Here is a 22,129-nt window from a genome sequence, read left to right as displayed (position 1 = left end):
TATATGTAAGGTATGAAATACAAGTACAATAATTATCTCACTTGAACAAGATAGAGGGGCATATTTATCAATTATTGGGTTTTAGACCCGATAGCTCCAATTTTTTATTGTTGCTATTTGCGGAAATAAAAAATTACAAACCTGCCGAATGTATCAATATCCACCTGCAGGGACAGAGGTTCCGAAAGAAGCCCGTCCCTGCAATGTCTTAGGAATGAAGTGACCGCATCAGCATCGGAACTCCTGCGCATGCGCAGTCTACTCTTCACACTTGTGTGGCGGTCATTGCTGGGGAGGGTTCCAGACTTACCCTGTAATTTTTGTGAAATGTAGCCCATAGGCTACTGTGGGGTAACTCCATCTGGAGATGACGTTACCCATCAGGACCAAACTGGTAAATCTGACAGCTTTGCAGCCATCATAGAAATCTATGGGGCTGCGACTGCTGACAGAAGTAGAAGGACTGCAGCAGATATCAGATAGCACTTCCTCCATGGTACATTCCGGGGATACTGGCAGGTATCACCTGAAAACGAAGGTTTTCAGGAAATATCCCGCAAATATTATTTGATAAATAGGTTCCAAAGCCTTAAATCACTAGCTTTGAACGAGATGTAGTTCATATCCCAACTGTCCAGCGCTCAGAATGCCAGCGCCGGAATCTCAGCATCAGTCAGAATCCCAGCGCCAGCATCCCGACCACCGGCATCCTAACATTAAGTATTAGGGTTAGTGGGGGGGTCAGGCACTAGGGGGAAGGATAGGGCTAGGCTGTGGTGTGGGGTTAGGGTTAGGCTGTGGGGGAGGGTTAGGGCCAGGCTGTGGGGGTAAGAGGGTTCCGTTTAGGTTGCGGGGAGGGAGGGTTAGGTTTAGGGGCGGGGTTAGGATACCTACCTGCAGGTGTCTGTATCCTAACCCTGTCGGGATCCTGAGCGCCAGTATCCCGCATCCAACCCCTTTGAACATTTTGATACTTAGGGGTAAATATACTAAGATTCGAGTCTGATTGAGTTTTTTTTATTTTTTAAACTCGTTTTGCATCGCCGAAACTCGGGTGATTTTCCTGTTTTTAAACCGCAAATTTACTAAGAAATGAGTTTAGCTGAAAGTGAGTTTTCGGATGGTGAAGCAGATCGAGATTTCTTCCCCAAGTAGCAAGTTTAGATGAGATTACTCACCGAGATTGTAGTGTTTTCTCTCTGCAAAACTTTCCCGAGCAAGCAGCCTGCACATATCAGGTTACACGTGGGTCCCAGCCAATGAGTGGCTGCTACATGTAAAGCGGCCTCTGATTGGCTGGCGGGCCGTGGGATTTTCCAAGGAGGCCCATCAGCTGTCATTCGCAAGTATTGTTGTGTGTGACAACACATACCAATACTTGTCCGTATGGGTTCCATTACTCGGTTTGTTATGTTGCCAAGACCCCTGGATGCTAAGGACAGCAGCGCGAGGATGGAGGTGAGTATCAGGTCTTTATTCCAGGTACATCCAAATGGATTCTACATGGGACAAGGGGACAGACCAGCTGGCAACAGGTAAGTATGTGTGAGTGAAGTAGGTGTGTAATAAAGTTTTACTTTAGATGGTGTGTGTGTACTGTCTTTTTTTAACTATTTATTTAACAGTGGAGATACGGGTACTGGCCGTCTGCTGGCACTTGCAGTTCCACAAGTGCAAAAGTGCAGGCATGCTGGCACCTGTAGTTCCACTGTAAAATACAATAGTTTATAACTATTTAACACATTATTACCACCCGTACCCACAGCCCAGGGGTGTGGGGAAGAGCCCCGACTTCAGATCAAGCCTGGGGTTTCGGGAGAGGGGGGACCCCTTTTTTGGGGGTCCCCACCTCCCTGCTTGGCCTGACCAGCTTGGAGTGCGAGTGCTTTGGCCATGGAGATACGGCAATAGGGTCTCCTGGCTGTGGCATTACACCCCGGTCAGTTTGGGTCCGGTGCTGATTTTAAATATAGGGGGACCCCTACGCATTTTTTTCCCTCCTATATTTAAAACCAGCACTGGCCCTGCAGCCAGGTGCTGGTTCCTAAATTATGGAGGAACCCTACTCGTTTTGTTCCCCGTAATTTTTGGAACCAGGACTGGCTGACCAGTCCGGGGCTGGTTATGTCTTTTGGGGGGGATCCTACGTAATTTGTTTTAAATATAAACACTTTAAATTAAGTACACTGATCTGTGTATGTTTCTGCCAGTATCGCAGCTCAGGAGGTGGAGTTTTTGAAATTTCAATTTCTCTGTGAGTTTGCTGTAATCTCACCCAAGATTGTAATCTCAATTCTTGGTAAATTTGAGAGCTGCATTTTTTACATGAAAAGTACTTCCGAGTTTGCCCAATGGTGAGTTGTTTCGAGTTTGAGATCTCACCCGAGTTTTACAAGTGAGAATAAAGAAATCTCTCCCAAACACACCTGAGTTTGTCTTTAGTAAATTTGCGAGATGAAAAACATGCCTAAACTCACCCAAGATTGTCATCTCAACCAAATTTCCAAGGGAGAAAATTCCCCTCCTGGACCATAAGGAGTTACCATCAAATAGGGCCAATTCTCCAAGAGCTGAAGAATACCACAAGGATAGATCAGGGTAAAAACCCTCACACCCCACTAAAGCACGAGCTTGCTTCCACACTGTATGAGCCTATGTGACCAGGGGAGCTTCCTCGCTAGGGCAACTGTCGTCAAGTAGCAGTTGTAAAGGGGAACGCCCTCTAGAAACAGTATGCACCAGTAATAGACACACTTTACTTATCCGAATCCCCACTCCTGCGCCCGCCGCCGTCTGCTCCTTAAGTCCCGCTCTGCACTATGGAAGAGATGTCATGATGTCTCCCTTCACCCACTGTGGGAGCCGGAAGGTGGAGCTCATGAGTGAGCTCCAGCCTGGCTCCGGCCCTGGTTTGCAGCAGCCAATAATAGTCTGTCTGACTCTTATTGGCTGCAGTGCTAAAACACTTGCCCCGCTCGACCCCTCCACGTTACGCCACTGGCTGGCCAATATGTACAGACGATATGTCTGTGAACTACTGTACGTTGTTTACAGACATATTACATCGGCTGTGCAGTACAGCCGATGGCGATATAGCTGTAGATATTTTAGTTTCTCGTGCTGTGTGTACGGGCGGTCAAACGACTGAATGTATACCTGCTGCAGAGGCCGCCGGTGACTGACATCACAACTGGACAGGCATATGTAAATGCCCGCCCAGTTGTGACGTCAGTCACGACACATCAGGCCGAGGTTTGGTAAGTGTACACATACATACCAATCGTCAGATAGGACGGCGGATAGGCAGGATGGCCGATCCATCGTCCTAGAGTTTACTCACCTTTAGATACACACCCATGACTCCTAGGACACGCTTACAAGACAGGAGGGTTCCGTGCACATGCACTGCCCAATCGTCACTCCAAAACGCACATAATACACAGAAAGATTGATCTGGCCGAGTTATGTACAAGTCAGAATAGCATGGGCATACGCAACATAGCATAAATTCATATCTGTGCATGTGTAGTATGCCAAAACTCATTGTTTGCATCCTCGCACAGAGATCTGTGCACAGAATCAGCCCCAAAATCTTGCTGGGCTGGCAGTAGAATTAATTAAACATTATCTTACTTTGAGATTAGCTAAAATGTACAACTGTATTCAGGAAGACAGGTACCGATGACAATTTATTAGACATTGTATGATAATCACCATTACCAGAAAAGACAAAAAGGCATTAAAGAAGCCATCTCTGAGAAACAGATTATATAATGTGAATTTCCCCTGCTTCTTTTTTTAGTTTCATGTAATGACTTTTAACCTTTACACACATTCCCTGTAATTGAAGATGAACCACAGAAAGGCGATCACATGCTTCCAAAAATATTAATCCCTATGACACCCACATTTAATATTCATAAGCCTACTAAAGCTACATAAACCTTTCTCCATGATAAACAGTAATCCATCATCTAGATTAGGAGCCCTGCAATGCTCATATACTGTACAACACAGCAGGTTACCAATTTAAACATCCATAATATATACCAATATTAATATCCATTATCAGGGCCAGTGCAACGGTGTTCGGCGCTCCCCTGCAAACTATAAATTAGCAAAAACCTACAAATATGTCCTCTTGACAGTTCTATTTTCCTCTTACTTATGTTACACCACACAGTAGTGCCCCTTATACACATTATACCACAGAGTAGTGCCCCTTAGACACAAATGCCACACAGTAGTGCCTCTTATACACATTATGCCAAACAGTAGTACCCCTTATACACATTATACCGCAGAGCAGTGCCCCTTAGACACATTATGCCACACAGTAGTGCCTCTTATACACATTATGCCAAACAGTCGTACCCCTTATACACATTATGCCACACAGTAGTGCCCCTTAAACACATTATGCCACACAGTAGTACCCCTTATACACATTATGCCACACAGTAGTGCCCCTTATACACATTATACAACAGAGTAGCGCCCCTTAGACACATTTCACACACTAGTGCCTCTTATACACATTTTGCCAAACAATAGTACCCCTTATACACATTACCCCTTATACACATTATGCCACACAGTAGTGCCTCTTATACACATTATGCCACAGTAGTGCCCCTTATACACATTATACCAGAGTAGTGCCCCTTAGACACATTATGCCACACAATAGTGCCCCTTATACACATTATGCCACACAATAGTGCCCCTTATACACATTATTTCACACAGTAGTACTCCTTATACACATTATGTCACACAGTAGAGCCCCTTATTCAGTGGTGCAAGTGGAAAAACATTTTTAGTGGTATTATATGCACTTTCGGCACGCACGTAAACAAAAGGACATGGCCAGGTGTCACCCATTTCTCGTCACTTTACCTATATGGTGGTTTCTCGCAAGGAGGAACCACTTAACAAACTGGTCCCCCTTGGGCAGACAGTGTCTTCAGTTGGTACTTACTATTCACGTAGGAGATCACATGGTCCAGAAAATGCCTGTTTGTGTAGGAATATAACCAATGTCACCATCATACAACAGAGGTTCAACTAGACTTGTGCCCCGTCTCACCTCCTGCCCCCTGTATCCCTTCAAGCCTTCTGCCCCTTATTTCTTTCCAGCCTCCTTTCCAGTTTCCTGCCCCGTGTCTTTCAGCCACAACCCCCTCCCTTGTGTCCCTCAGCTTTCCCTTGTGTCCCTCAGCCTCCCCCTCACCTGAGTCTCACAGCCTCTCCCCATGTCTCTCTGCCTCCCCCTGTGTCTCTCAGTCTCCCGTGTCTCAGCCTCCTCCTCTGTGTCTGTCAGCCTTCCCTCCCTTATAAATCAGTCTCCCCCTGTGTAAATCAGCCACCTCCTCAGTGTAAATCAGCCTCCCTCTTTGTGTAAATCAGCCCTCACATGTCTCTTAGCATCGTCTCTAAGGTGGGCTCCCCAGCCAACCAGTGTGTTCATCTGCAGCCCCCGACCCGTGTCTCCACACTTAACTTTTTCTCCTGCTGCTGCTTGCAGCTCGGCAGCTCTAGTGTCCAGTGATGCAGCATCATGACGTCACACTGCTGCGTCTGTAGACAAAAAACCATCTTATTGTGCTGTCTATCGGCAGCTGCGGCTGTCCCGGACCTGCCTTCTGTCCTGCCGGCGGTAAAGTGGTAGGGAATACGGCATAGTGGCTACAAAATTCTTAATGGTACGCCATACCTCCATACTTGCACCGCTTCCCTTATTCACACAGTAGTACCCCTTACACACATTCTGCCACACAGTAGGGGCCTTCCTTTACATATCTGTTACTAAAGAGTGGACTTGTCCTAATGCCCAGCCACTCACCAGGAGCTCCGGCTATTGCTTGCCTACCTTAAGGCGCATAAATGTGATGAGCACCAACAACTATCCCGCCTCCAGGCTCCTGGTATGAACTAACGCCCCTGAGTCTCAGGAATACTAGGGAGCAGGATAGGTCAGGTAATATGGCAGGTCATCAAAAATCAGGAAAATAAGGAACAGAAGCTGTTTACTACTGCCCACTAACCTAGTTAACAAAATAATAAAAACTGTCTAATGTCATCTCACTCTAAACCAAGCAATATTTTAGGATAATTATTAACAACTCTACTTAATGATAGGTGCGGCACAATAGTGATTGGAGGTTAGACTATATTGTGACATTTACACTTTGCACAGAGCAGCTCCTGAGAGGCTGTGAGTGCTCATGGATGTACTAGTATGCAGGAGAACTGAAGCAAAACCAAATTGTTAATGTTCTTCAATATTTCCAAGACAAAAAAAAACCCCAACATATTCCATGGCACTTCCATGGACATTTTAAGAACATACTAGAAAATAAATGCTAAGCGAATACAGTATGGTGCTGTTAGCCATGGCCACTGTGGTAAAAAATATGGTTTATACATTGTATTGTACCACGCATGTCAAAGTCTCCTTTATTCTGTTTACATTCTTGTCTGGTTTCCAAACTGCACAGGGTCCCAGCTTACACTAGGGGGTAAATTTACTAAGATTCGAGTTTGGTCGAGATTGCAATCTGGGGTGAGTTTAGGTATGTTTTTCATCTCGCAAATATACTAAAGGCAAACTCTGGTGAGTTTGGGAGAGAGTTCTTTAATCTCACTCGTAAAACTCAGGTGAGATTGCAAAAACTGGAATCTTCTCACCATCGGGCAAACTTGGAAGTACTTTTCATGAAAAAGATGCAGTTTGCAAATTTACTAAAGGGGCCTATCCATTACACAACTTTTTGAATGATCCGACCAAAACCAGGCGGTTCTGGTCGCATTGTTCAGAAAGTTATCTAATAGATAGCCGACAAGGACCAGCGATGCGCGTGCACCCTGGGTCCTTGCCGACCCCGACTATCTACGGAATATGCTGGTCAACCCGACGGCGATCGTCAGGTTACACATGTTCCCACATAGGAGGTCGGGATCCTGCACTGAAAGAGTTCAGTGAACGCCGTTCAGTGCGGGCACCACACCCGGCGACCTGAAGGACTGAACGCTAGACGTTCAGTTTTTCAGGTCGCGTAATGGAAAAGGCCCCGTTGGATTCGAGATTTCAATCTCGGGTGAGATTACAGCAAACCTGCAGAGGGGCGGTCCCCACCTTCCCTGAGATCCCTGGCTTGGCCTGACCAGCTTGGGGTGAGAGTGCTTTGGCCATGGAGACCTGGTAATAGGTTCTCCTGGCTATGGCATTACATCCCGGTCGGTTTGGGTCCGGGGCTGGTTTTAAATATAGGGGGACCCCTACGCAATTTTTTACCCCCTATATTTAAAACCAGCACTAGCCCTGCAGCCAGGTGCTGGTTCCTAAATTACGGGGGAACCCTACTCATTTTGTTCATGCTTTTGGGGGGGGGGACCCTGCATAATTTTTTTTTGTTATTTAACCCTTCTTCTACAGGTATAACACACAAGCAGCTTTCACATATCTCACTGATATGCGCAGGCTGCTAGCTCGGGAGAGATTTGCATAGAGAAATCACTGCAATCTCGGGACAGTATCTCGGGACAGTAATCTCATTTTAACTTGCAACTCGGGGGAGATATCTCGATCTACTTCACCATCGGAAAACTCACTTTCAGCTAAACTCACTTCTTTAAATTTGCGAGATGAAAAACGGGAAAATCACCAGAGATTCGGCAATGCAAATCAAGATTAAAAAAATCAAACTCGACCAAGCTCGAATGTTAGTAAATTTACCCCTAGGTGTCTCCAACAGGCTTTCATATATTATATTAAAATTCATTCTACAGTAATGCTGGCCACACACATGGCGATTTTTACCTGATCTGGCCGATTCTGACACATTGTAACGACGGATCGTGTAAAAAATGGCCAAATCGTGAGAAAATCGTGAGTCCCCACTGACAATCACGATGCGATGCGCGTCCGCGCTGGTCACACATCGCATCTTCAGATCTGCTGTAGGGCAGATCTGCCAGTCTGGGATACAAATGCACTGGAAAAAGTCTTACTGCATGATAGATCGTCTGAAGATTGGACACTGCAAACACCAAATCGTGCGCAGAGCTGCCGAGGAGAGTTGTCAAGGGAAATCGTGCACAATGTCGGATCGTGAACACATCGCTATGTCTGTGGCCAGCTTGACTCACATGTACCCAAGGTGTTTCTTACACTTTGTGATATCACACAAGACGTCACACAGGGGCAATTTCCTTTCCTTACATGTAAGTAATATAAAAGGAAGCTTGTTTGCTGTATTATCAAAGGTGGCAACAACTTTTATATCCTTATTTTTTTATCCTGTGTACAGTATGTAATTGACAATGATATAAAGATAAACACATCCCAAATTATGTGTTATAAAGATAACACATCCCAAAGAGGTGACAATGGTTAACCATCAATACATTACCAATTAATTATGTAGTAATAGGATTAACAATTTTTTAGCAATATCTTTGTCCGTTTAATCAGTCAAAGCATAATCTAGAGACATTCCAAGTCTAGGAAGGGAATCGCTCTGTTTCTGAAACATTGCGGGTTACCAATATTTAATGTGCCTGCAAGATCTTTTGTCTACATACCACTAACAGAATTCATACATTGGCTGACTCCTTCTGATGTCACCAATAACCGTATGCTATACGGAATGATTATCTATGCAGAAGTCGCTGTTCATCTTGATCAGGTACATTTTCTTCCATTCCTCTCAACTAAAGCTGGGTACATACTATGCGATGTGTATCCAGCCAACGGAACGATACGATAGAACGATATATCACACCGACCGTACTCACTGCACAATCCAGGGAACAACCGTGCGATAAATATCATTCCATGCTGCATGGTGTCGTTCACCACATCATCCCCTCTGCTGTACAGCACAGCAGATGAGATTATGCAATTAATGACTGCTGTGCACGCGCGATGGGGGGTACACACTATATGATCTCCATGATCTATCATTACGATCCACATAGGAACGATATATATCGTAGGATATATCTTATAGTGTGTACCCAGCTTAAGGATCCACACATAATTGTGACAAGAAGACTATGTTGGACTTGGCATGTGTCAAAACGCCAAACGGTCAACACTGACCTCTCTTTTTTACTACTGTCTGACTCCACCCAAAATTATATATATATATCTATCTATCTATCACTGGAGTGTCCTGCACCCTATATATATATATATATATATAGCTTGGAGTGCCACACCGCGTATATATTCTGTCTACCTCATCCTGTGTGGGCAACCAACTAAGTATACTCTATTTGACAAGGAGTGCTGGACACTGTATCTATATATATATATATATAGCAGTACATATGAGACCAGCAGACACTTAAAAATTGCAACAATGCGGAGTGCAAACACATAATATGTTACGCAGTAGAAAAAAAGGGTCAGCACATCCATATTAATCCATAGAAAAAGTATACTTTTTCTATGGATTAATATGGATGTGCTGACTCTTTTTTCTACTATATATATATATATATATATATATATATATATATATATCACTGGAGTGTTTGAATAAGATAAAACTGGGGTGCCTCCAAGATCCATTCAGATCATATATATCCCTTATTCTTCGTCCAATAGCATGGACTGGGGCACTCACCACCAGACAAATACAGCAAAATATTATTTTATTGTTCCAAGGGGACACTAGATTGCCAAACTGTCAAGTCGATGTTTCGGTTCATATCGAACCTTTATCAGAGTGGCTTAACACATGCCAAAGTTTACATCCTAGACAACAAGTAACATCTTGTTATTCCAATATCCGGTCACCAGGCAGCGCACAGCGTCATCAACCGCTGCGGTATGCTACTAACCTAGGACATTGGAATAACAAGATGTTACTTGTTGTCTAGGACCAAAAATGCTTAATTTTGCCTCATTGAGTTCCCTCTTTTAAACTGTGTGCCCCCATAGAGATTAATCATAGAGTCTGGGGATATGCAATATCTCCCACATAATGGCCCACACACGTGGGTACAATTTTTTGAAAGAGGGGAGTCTCCTGACTGAAATAGCACACAACAAAATTGACTTTTTTACAGATGGGGGGTCTAAAGCCCATATCTCCATCTTGTGTAAAATAAAAACAAGAGGTCCCTCCATTAGTGAGGTAGGTTTTGTTTATAAAATGGGCCTTGTTGGGCTACCATATTCTCACTACACATATGAACCATTTAAATCGAGACAGTGAACATTTGAAAAAAAAATAATATTTTCAAGTGGAGATTTTTTTATTATCAAAACCTACAGATGGAATCCTGCTTTTTACTATATTGGAAAGGTGGATTACTGGCGAAACAAGAGCCACAAAGCATTTAATTGTGGTGTTTATTAGAAATTTCTAAACTGTCACAACAAAATTGTCCATTGGGGTTAAATTTCTTTTAACATTTTAGAATGAGTAAGAAGACTGTGGTATTCTCTAAAAAACTATTTTCTGAAGAAAAAAAAAGAAAAAAGTTTATAATTGTTATGTTTAACACTTAAAAAATCATTGATATTTGTAATGTGACGAGCGCAAATTTGAAAATATGTCCTCAGCACAGAGATGATGAAACCCTCAGCAGTGAAGGGGTTAAAAGTAGATAGAAACTTTTTGGCAAAATAAAAAACGTTTTTTTACAAAAATGTTTTTACTGAATAGCCAACAAAAGTGCAAATGAAGAGTAAACAGAACATTAAAAAGCAGTGTGATCACATGAATAATAGTAAATAACAGCAGGATCATAATCACAATAGAAATCACTTGTCGAAACAAGAAAAGAGTGAGGTCATATCATAAAGTATAATATAGTCCACATAGAATCAACAAAGTAAAACTGAGATAAGATATCACCAGCTGCTCTAGTTTTTATATTTTACATAAACAGAAAAAAAGGGGAGAAAAAAAGAAATGCAGTGAGAAAAGGAGATGTGATGTGAAAGGGGGGGGGGGGGAGAAATTATTATAGAAATCAAAAAACGATTCTACCTGCACCGAAGGGTCAATCAACAAAATATGGGTCGCGTACTACTATGTGGTTTAAAAGCATGATTTAATTTGAGATTTAATATCAGTGGGTACGGAGTCAATATAGCTTCCCCTGACAGTGAAAAATGTTTAACCTGTATCTCCTTGTGGAGGGAGGCTTCAATCCAGTCTATTTTGAAAATAGAGAAAAGTTTGCCCCTGAAAAGCATAAGAGAAGACAGCAAAGGTGATAGCCAATGCTGTAAGACACACGAGCCGCAGAGGAGACTATAGTGAGTAGTGTTCTGCTACATTGGGTCAGTTTAAGTTCACCATTAAATATCCCCAAGACAGCCCACTCTGGAGTGAAAGGGAGAAAATTAATCAAATCAGGCGTAATATATTGCTTGACCTGAATCCAAAACTGTTTTATTGGCCGGCATACCGAGAAGCAATGGTACAGTGTAGTAGGAGAAATAGCACAGTTTGGGCACGTTGGGGAATCAATTACTCTGATCAAGGATGCTCAAGAAGGTGACGGATAACCTCTATAAAAAAATCTTATATAGAATCTCTCTATAGGCTGTTTCTGGAAGTGTTCGAAGTAAGAGAGAATTTAAAATTTTGGGAGCTGAAGATGCAGGAATTGCTAAGGCCATACAGTCATACCAGTGTGGTGATCGCAGGATAAGAAGGGAGCATGTGTAAAGCTGGGCATACACTATACCATTATCTGTCAGATATCTGTCCAATCTGGCTGGTTGGAATGACAACCTGGTAAGATATGGGAGCAAATGACAATTGTCCATTTGCTCACAAACACTGGAAAATAGTCAAAAATGGTTGTTCAGACAAATTGGTTAAAACTAGGGGTGAGCGCGTCCGATTTTCTGAAATCCGAACCCCCCGATCCGAGGCCGATCCGAGTCAGGCTCGACTTTTCCCGCCTGACTCGGATCTGAAATCGAGGCAAAACTTCATCATCCCGCCTTCCGGGTCTCGCGGGTTTTGGATCCTATATAAGGTACCCGCGTCGGCGCCATTTTCTCACTCGGCTGTGGACAGTGAAGAGGGAGGGTGGGAGTTAGGGCTGGCTGGGATGTGTAGTGTAGTGCAGTGTAATGTTGTGCTGTGCTGTGCTGCTGTTGTCCATAGGGGCTGTGTCCACTCCTTCAAAGTCCATAGGGGCTGGCTGGACTGTGTTGTGCAGTCAGTTGTCCATAGGGGCTGTGTCCACTCCAAAGTCCTGTGCAGTGTCCCAGTCCTAAAGGGGTGCTGTAGTGTTGTCCAGGGGGTGCTCTGTCCATCAGGGGTGCTCTCCCCAAGTGCAAAAAAAAATAAAAAATTTTCTGTGTTTGTGAATTGTGTGCACTGTGGCTGCACATGCATCAACAAAGGAGCAGCACAAGCGTGCGCCTGTGTCCCATTAGTAAAGAGCCGTCTGGCTTGTCCGTTAAAGGGTGCTGTAACCCCCAAAGTACACTCCAAACAAAATAAAAAAATATTTTCTGTGTTTGTGAATTGTGTGCGCAGTAGCCGCACGTGCATCAACAAAGTAGTGCCAAGCGTGCGCCTGTGTCATAAGTAAAGGGCCGGCTGGCTTGACCGTTAAAGGGTGCTGTAACCCCCAAAGTACACTCCAAACAAAATAAAAAAATATTTTCTGTGTTTGTGAATTGTGTGCACTGTGGCTGCACGTGCATCAACAAAGGAGCAGCGCCAAGCGTGCACCTGTGTCCCATAAGTAAAGGGCCGGCTGGCTTGACCGTTAAAGGGTGCTGTAACCCCCAAAGTGCACTCCAAACAAAACAAAAAAATATTTTCAGTGTTTGTGAATTGTGTGCACCGTGGCTGCACGTGCATCAACAAAGGAGCAGCGCCAAGCGTGCGCCTGTGTCCCATAAGTAAAGGGCCGGCTGGCTTGACCATTAAAGGGTGCTGTAGCCCCCAAAGGGCACTCCAAACAAAATAAAAAAATATTTTCTGTGTTTGTGAATTGTGTGCACTGTGGCTGCACGTGCATCAACAAAGGAGCAGCGCCAAGCGTGCGCCTGTGTCCCATAAGTAAATGGCCGGCTGGCTCATTTCTTAAAGCGTGGTGTAACCCACAAAGTGCACTAGTCTCCAACAAAAATAAAAAAATATTTTCTGTGTTTGTGTGCGCCTTAGCCGCACGTATATATCAAATCAATATAACATAAATGGAGGACCAAACTTTCGCCGATAAAAATAAAATAGGGAAAGAACCACTTCCTCCTAGTGTTGAAGCTGCTGCCACTAGTCATGACATAGACGATAACATGCCATCAACGTCGTCTGCCAAGGCCGATGCCCAATGTCATAGTAGAGGGCACATACAATCCCAAATGACAAAGTTCAGGAAAATGACCTTAAAAAAAACATTTAAATCATCTGAAGAGAAACGTAAACTTGCCAATATGCCATTTATGACACGGAGTGGCAAGGAACGGCTAAGGTCTTTCCCTATGTTCATGACTAGTGGTTCAGCTTCACATGACGATGGAAGCCCTCCTCCTGCTAAAAAAAATCAAACGAGTTAAGCTGGCAAAAGCACAGCGAAGAACTGTGCGTTCTAAGAAGATATCACAAATCCCCAAGGAGAGTCCAAGTGTGGTGGCGGTTGCGATGCCTGACCTTCCCAGCACTGGACGGGAAGAGGTGGCTCTTTCCACCATTTGCACGCCCCCTGCAAGTGCTGAAAGGAGCACCCACAGTCCACTTGCTGATATGCAAATTGAAGATGTCACTGTTGAAGTACAACAGGATGAGGATACTGGTGTAGCTGGCGCTGAGGAGGAAGTTGGCGAGGAGGATTCTGATGGTGATGTGGTTTGTTTAAATCAGGTTCCGGGGGAGACAGTTGTTGTCCGTGGGATGAAAAAGCCCATCACGGTCATGCCTGGGCAGAAGACCAAACATTCCACCTCTTTGGTCTGGCAATATTTCTATCCAAATCCGGACAACAACTGTCTTGCCATATGTACCATATGTAAAGGTGAAATAAGTAGGGGTAGGGACGTTAACCACCTAGGAACATCCTCCCTTATACGTCACCTGCAGCGCGTTCATAAAAAGTTACGGTCAAGTTCAGAAACTTTGGATAAGACCGTAAGCAGTCCAGGGACACCTAAATCCCGTTGTCCTGTTGTATCCAAGCGCCTGCAAACCACACCATCAACTCCCTCCTCGTCAATTTCCTCCTTAGTCAGGATCGGAAGTAGTCCTGCAGGCCATGTCTCTGGCATGACTGACTCTCCTATCCGGGATTCCTCCGGAGGATCCTGCATTGCTACGCCTACCTCTGCCGCTGCTGTTGCTGCTGCTGGGAGTCGTTCATCATCCCAGAGAGGAAGTAGGAACACCACTACTTTTACTAAACAATTGACCCTCCAACAGTACTTAGCGAGGAGGATGAAGTACGACAGCAGTCATCCTGAAGCAGAACGTATAACTGAGGCCTTGACTGCTATGTTGGTGTTAGACGTGCGTCCGGTATCCGCCATTAGTGCAGTGGGATTTAGACAATTGATGGAGGTAGTGTGTCCCCGGTTCCAAATACCGTCTAGATTCCACTTCACTAGGCAGGCGATACCGAGACTGTACAGAAACGTCAGAAAAAGTGTCCTCAGTGTCCTGAAAAATGCGGTTGTACCCAATGTCCACTTAACCACGGACATGTGGACAAGTGGAACAGGGCAGACTAAGGACTATATGACTGTGACAGCCCACTGGGTAGATGTATCACCTTACGCAGCAACAACAGCAGCGTCACCAGTAGCAGCATCTCAGAAACGCCAGCTCGTTCCAAGGCAGGCTACGCTGTGTATCACCGGTTTCAGTAAGAGGCACACCGCCGACAACCTCTTAGAGAAACTGAGGGAAATCATCGCCCAGTGGCTTACCCCACTTAGACTCTCCTGGGGATTTGTGATATCTGACAATGCCACCAATATTGTGCGGGCATTACATCTGGGCAAATTCCAGCACGTCCCATGTTTTGCTCACACAATAAACTTGGTGGTGCAGAATTTTCTGAAAAGCGACAGGGGCGTGCAGGAGACGCTTTGGGTGGCCTGAAAATTTTCTGCCCACTTTCGCCATTCAGCGACTGCACGCCGAAGACTGGAGCGCCAGCAAACACTCTTGAACCTGCCCCGCCATCACCTGAAGCAAGAGGTTGTGACGCGTTGGAACTCAACCCTCTATATGCTTCAGAGGATGGAGGAGCAGCAAAAGGCCATTCAAGCCTATACATCCACCTATGACATAGGCAAAGGAGGGGGTATGCACCGGACTCAAGCGCAGTGGAGAATGATTTCCGTGTTGTGCAAGGTTCTCCAACCCTTCGAACTTGCCACACGTGAAGTCAGTTCAGACACTGCCAGCTTGAGTCAGGTCATTCCCCTCATCAGGCTTTTGCAGAAGCAGCTGGAGAAAGTGAAGGAAGAGCTAAGACAGAGCGATTCCGCTCGGCATGTGGGACTTGTGGATGAAGTCCTTCATTCGCTTTGCCAGGATTCCAGGGTGGTCAATCTGTTGAAATCAGACCACTACATTTTTGGCCACCGTGCTCGATCCTAGGTTTAAAGCCTATGTGGTGTCTCTGTTTCCGGCTGACACAAGTCTGCAGAGGTGCAAAGACCTGCTGGTGAAAACACTGTCAGCTGAGGCGGAACGTGACACGTCAACAGCTCCTTCTTCATTTTCTCCCGCAACTGGGGCTGCCAGGAAAAAACTTAGGTATCCTAAGCAACCCGCTGGCGGTGATGTAGGGCAGGCAGGACCAAGTTTGGACATCTGGTCCGGACTGAAGGACCTGGCAACAATTTCTGACATGTCTACTGTCACTGCATATGATACTGTCACCATTGACAGAATGGTGGAGGATTACATCAGTGACAGCATCCAAGTAGGCATGTCAGACAGTCCGTACCTGTACTGGCAGGAAAAAGAGGCAATTTGGAGGCCCCTGTACAAACTGGCTCTATTTTACCTGAGTTGCCCCCCCTCCAGTGTGTACTCCGAAAGAGTGTTTAGTGCAGCCGGAAACCTTGTCAGCGAAAGGCGTAGGAGGCTGCTTCCACAAAATGTGGAGAAGATGATGTTCATAAAAATGAATTACCAACTCTTTCAGGGAGACCAGCCTCCAGAACGTACAGAGGGACCTGTGGTGGTGGATTCCAGTGGGGACGAGTTAATAGTCTGTGAGGATGAGGATGTACACAACATTGAAGAGGTTGAGGAATCGGTGGATGAGGAGGATGAGGACGACATCTTGCCTCCGTAGAGCCAGTTTGTGCAGGGACAGATTAATTGCCGGCTTGTTTTGTGGGGGCCCAAACGAACCAATCATTTCAGCCACAGTCGTGTGGCAGACCCTGGCGCTGAAATGATTGGTTTGTTAAAGTGTGCATGTCCTATTTATACAACATAAGGGTGGGTGGGAGGGCCCAAGGACAATTCCATCTTGCACCTCTTTTTTTTCTTTGCATTATGTACTGTTTGGGGCCTAGTTTTTCAAACTGCCATCCTGTCTGCCACTGCAGTGCCACTCCTAGATGGGCCACATGTTTGTGCGACCACTCGTGTCGCTTAGCATAGCCTTTTGGACATAAAAACACTATTGTGAGGTGTGAGGTGTTCAGAATAGACTGGAAATGAGTGGAAGAGGTTAATAATGGCATAGGAGCAGAAAAACCAACACATTCTGTGATTTTAGCTGTTTTTATTCTTTTTTTTAAAAAAATACAGATCCAAAACACAAAACCCAGAACCCAAAACATGGAAGGGTGGTTTTGGCAAAACCAATCCAGATCCAAAACACGAAGAAAGATCCAGATCCAAAACCAAAACACAAAACACGAAAAGTGGCCGGTGCACACCCCTAGTTAAAACACACAAATGTAACCAATTTGAAAGGAAGTTAAATTCATCTGTGGCTTGGGATAAGGTCAGAAGTCTATCGCATCTGACATCTACTAATGGAAACTAGGCCTTTATGTGCCTAAGAGGAACAGGGAAAGAGTCATGGCCCCTCTGGAAATCAGGACAGCCCCGCAGTGGGAGGAAAAACAAGGAGGATGCATTAAATTTTAGCATTCCCGCTAGGCTGTTTTAGCGGGGCGCTGCGCCCTGCCCTCCTTCTGGAGGACAAAAAGCGCCCTGCCCTCACAGCGCAGCGCACCGCTAAGACAGCCTGCGGGTGCCGTCTTCACCCGCGGGTCACAGTGTCCCGTGGGCAGGGGAATGTGTGGTGACCCGGTCACCGCTGGTGAATAGATGCTGAGCGCGTGTGCCCAGCATCTATTCTACCTGTCAGCAGCGCTTAGGGGCTGCCTGGCGTGTCCATAAGTGCCGGGAACGCCCCCAAGAGTACCGAAAAGGTGATGCGTCTTATAGACATGCCCCCTTTTCAATGGCCACGTCCCCTTTTCGGGTGCGCGCACGCCGAAAAGTGCCCTCTCTAGCTCCGGCGCCCTGCCTGCCGCCGGAGCTAGAGCGAACACAACAATTTCCACATATTTCTACATTTAAACCAAACTCTCCGTGTAGACAACAAAAGAGAGGATTGCCTATAGCTGAGGGAGGGACATCTTTTTTTGCCATATGTAAGAACGACACCAAATGAAGGAGCGGTAACAATTGTTTCTCCAGTGTAGAAGGGGCGTACATGTTCTGAGAAGATAACCAGTCTTTAATGTAATGACAAATAGCTGATTGATTGTATAGTGAGCAGTGAGGGAAATTAATGCCACCCACCAAACTTGTATTATTGTAAAATTTTAATGCCGGGTACACACTAGACGATATCTCGTCCGATCCTGTTGGATCGGACGAGATATCGGGCACATCATCTAGTGTGCATCCTCAATGTCACTGACGATGCGTGCTCCCGCGCATCGTCAGTGACATCACCAGTCGGAAATGCATGCAGGTCTGATGGGCAACATCATTAGCGAGGGCAATGTTGCCGAATGCATACACACTTGCCGATGCCGGCACCCTGCCAGGTGCAGTCGCTTACGAGGTGTACTGGCCTTAAGACTAATCTTGGGCTTACCATTCCAATTAAAGTGGCGGAAAGCAAAGTTAATATTTTGTTTGTCCCTAGTCATCAATAAAAGATGGCACATTTGCAAGGCATACAGAAGTCTCAGGAAAGACACCATTTTTATCAAATGAACACTGCCGATATAGGATAATTGTAAGTTAAGTGTTATGGATATTTATATAACAGATGCATATTCTTGAAAAGCTATATACCAAGATAAGAAATACTAGTAGGGGCCCAGAAAAAATAGAAACATTTTAGTTAAATGTTTACATTTATTAATTTGTATGTCCCAACCGAGGTCAGTGGTTGATTGACTTTGGTGCAAATATAGAATTTCCAACAAAAAGATACAAAAAAAGTATAAACAGCTTAGCAGGAATATATATCCTATTTATAATTAACAAAGGATACATAATTTTGTTTTCAGTTTACAGGTCAAATTCAGTTTATGTTTCTTCAGAGAAACCATTATTCTTTAGTTTCTCTTAAAGCTCATACACACTAGACAATTTGCTGTATGAAAGATATTGATGAAAGATTTCCCTTGAACTTTCTTTAGTGCCATATTGGGTGTACACACTGAAAGATATCTTTAAAGACATCTTTCAGTGAAGTCATCCTGCCACATCTCTGAACAGGCAATTCTTGATGATATTGTCAGATTGCCCTGCACATAAGGACAACAAAAGATATCGTTAACAACCCGCAGGAGCGTGCATCGTTGGTCGTTCACTGCATACACACTGAACGATATGAATGATATAGCGCTGAACGATATCGTTATCATCCATATCATATCGTTCATAAAAATCGTCTAGTCATTATGCGGTTTTACTTTCCTGCACAATACCATTAATTATCCTGAATGGAGAATGACATATTGGTTTCCCAGTCACCATCCCTAGACAGTGGAACAGAAGCCATATTAATATTAACAATTATATGATTCCAGAAACCTATCAAGCAACATTTGGAAAATTAGAAGCCGAAAAGCGTTTTGTGACTCTATACCATTCACAGATCTCTGAGGTGACTTCTATTATGCTTATTATTTTCCTTATAAAACAGATTTTTCAATTTGAATAATGCAAGATGGACTCATCGCTTATTTGCAATTCCAATGGAACCATGAAAGCCATACAGATGTGGCAAACGTTAAATAGACATTTATCTCATCACATGCCATTCATTTTAATTGTAATTGAAACATTCAATGTCTATTTAGAGTTCACTAGATCTGTAGCTGGTAGATGTTGGAATATTACTTTCAAGAAAATAGACCCTAAGGAGTATGTTTACTAAATTGTGGATTTTTAGAAGCGGATATGTTGCCCATAGCAACCAATCAGATTCTACTTAACATTTATCTAGCGCCTACTAGAAGATAATAGCTAGAATCTGATTGGTTGCTATGGGCAACATCTCAACTTCTAAAAACTAGCACTTTAGTAAATATGCCCCTATGTATTAATGGCTATCTCAAAAGTTGTGAGGGTCTTTAATAGATAACATTAACACGTCATGCCTCAATTTGGTAGTTTATTCCAATGTTTTAAATTACAGCTACAAATCATCACCCCTTACCACAAGGAACCCCAAACACTGGATCATGTACCGTGTATTACATTTATGGCATTTACTTTAACTGCCATCACATCTAAGTATAAAACACATTAGCCTGAATGAGAAAATTACTATTAAGGTTTTAGTAGATGTCCTATATAAACATTCTCTCTCCATTTCAAGTGCTACAAAAGCCTGGAATGATTTGTGAGGTGAAGATGTCCACTTTATACTTGGAGCAAATGTTTTCCATTGACATAAGTGAGATATTTCAGAAAGCCCCTAGAGATTTGAAAAAAAGAACATTATGTCATTTCTTTGTTCTATCATATTAGGAGTCACCGTTTACTTTTAAGTATATCCTGGAAAAATTATATAGAGTTGTGGGCTAAAATAAGTAAAAAGGCATTAGCTTTACAATTGCATATATTTTTATAAAGATAAAAGAGAGAACAAAAATTATAGTAAAATAACTGAACTACAGTAAGGAAATACAAAATAATTGAGATATAGGCATTCAGGAGAAAGAACATTCTGCAGCTAGGATTCATTAAAGTCAATGAAAAATGCATCTCAGATAGCCCTAAACTAGACATGCTTCAGCACTTGAATTGTTCAAGAGCTTGATTCAGAGATTTACACAATGCCAATATTTACGCAGATTAAACGATTTTTAGTCATTACGCATGCGTGAAAGCCATACTGCACAAGCACAGCGATTGCTTTGCAATTATGCTCACACAGAGGATTCACTCGCAAAGTGAATGACAGGTAGTCAGCGTTTGGGGGAGGTAACGGGGTGGCTAGGTAAACGCAGGCATATCGGGACCATGTAAATGCAGTTTCATGGGTGTGCATAAATTAGCCATTGCAATCTCCTTTGCAGCATGAGATCTCTCTGCATGTTAAGAGAGACAAAGTGTTTGAGATAGGTCAGACTTCACTCAGATACTGCATGGCTGCTGATCTGTATCGATATTCCCGATGTTTATGCTGATGCACATCGTCGAACAGATATGAGAAGTATGCTTGGCTAATCTTTGAAAGACATTAGCATATTTTGTCCATAAGAGTTGCGACTGCATTAGTTTAAATCTCTGATCAGGTCCTAAGTTCATACAATATATAATTGGCTCTTAGACATAGATTGATGGCTGCCAGTATTTTTCCAGCATTCTGGGCCTGATTCAGCATAGGACAGAGCTGTGGGGAACTCCTGTGTGGCAATTGTGTGTGGGGCTCTCCTGCCTAGCACGCTGTGAATTGTGGGCACTCCTGTGTGGCACACTATGAATTGGCAGCACGTGTGTTAAGGGCACACCTGTGTGCAACATTATGAATTGGGGACACTTATGTGTGGGGCACTTCTGTGTGGCAGAACTGAATGGAGGACACTACTGTGTGGCATGCTATTAATTTGGGGCATACTGTGTTGCATACTACGAATTTGGGCCCTACTGTGTGACATATTTTGAATTGGGGCAGATATGGGCATGTAGCAGAATCTGAAGACCATTGAAGAGGCATGTGTGGTGGCCTGATGGTATATGTGGAGGTTGAGGGGCATTGAAGAGGCATGTATGGTAGTCTATACAAGTTTTCATATGTTTTGGTCGTGGATGATGGTCTGGCTCCTAAACTTTTAAGCTGGCTCCTAGTTTTTACAAAAATTTGTCGAGCCCTGTATATATATATATATATATATATATATATATATATAGCTACCTTCCTTCCCACCCTATCCCTGAAAATAATATTTATTCTCTGTTGGCAAATAATAGATTTCATCAATAAACTATGTTTTCAGGCAATTTTTTCTGTTAATATTGTCCTGAGATGGCATTAACAGACAGGTATTGCTTTTTAATACAAAATCATGGCATAGACTATCTTTAGCTTGTCCCAGCAATACTGCTCCTAGTTGATTTTATATAGAGAACTCTGTAGCCATTTTATGTTGTTTCATTTGGTGAAAGGACTAAGGGCCGGATTCAATTAGCGGCTGTTTGTGCGGGATATTATCGCCTATTCTGGCAATGCGTGCTACAGTTCTTCCACAAATCCTATTGTAAAACAGGCGAAAACTCATACGTGCAATAATTTTTCATGCCGAAACAGGCGAAAATTTCTCCACATTTAAAGAAATCAGTTTGTACCCCAAAAAAAGGCTAACTGACATAGGTGATCAATATAGAAATGTATTAATGGCCATCATAAAAGTATTTTGGGTTCTTAAATTGGGTCTATTGGCTGTTATCTGTGTATTTGCTTAAGTGTTGAAAAATGATAAAAAGTAATATATTATTTGGAGAAAATAACTGCTGGACGTAAATTGTGGCTACATTAACATGGGTGCTAGTATATTTTTCTGTCTATAAAGTGTACTTTAAAAAATGTTAAAAATACACCTGCTGCAGCCACCTGCAATGTTTCAAACACCTGTCGCATTCATACAGCCCCACAAACTACCAGGCCCACTAAATTAAACCCATTTTTTTTTTTT

General features: G+C 43.6%; 1 protein-coding gene across 3 annotated transcripts in view; it reads right to left on the bottom strand.

Moving 5' to 3' along the window:
• Positions 1-22,129, bottom strand: part of TMOD1 (tropomodulin 1) — a 102,453-nt gene that overhangs the window by 59,167 nt on the left and 21,157 nt on the right. The window lies entirely within an intron of this gene.

The sequence above is a fragment of the Taudactylus pleione genome, unplaced genomic scaffold (assembly GCF_031769625.1).
Source record: "Taudactylus pleione unplaced genomic scaffold, aTauple2 ptg001032l, whole genome shotgun sequence".
NCBI lineage: Eukaryota > Metazoa > Chordata > Amphibia > Anura > Myobatrachidae > Taudactylus > Taudactylus pleione.
The sequence above is the reverse complement of the archived record's forward strand: the minus strand, read 5'-3'. Positions and strand labels throughout refer to the sequence as shown.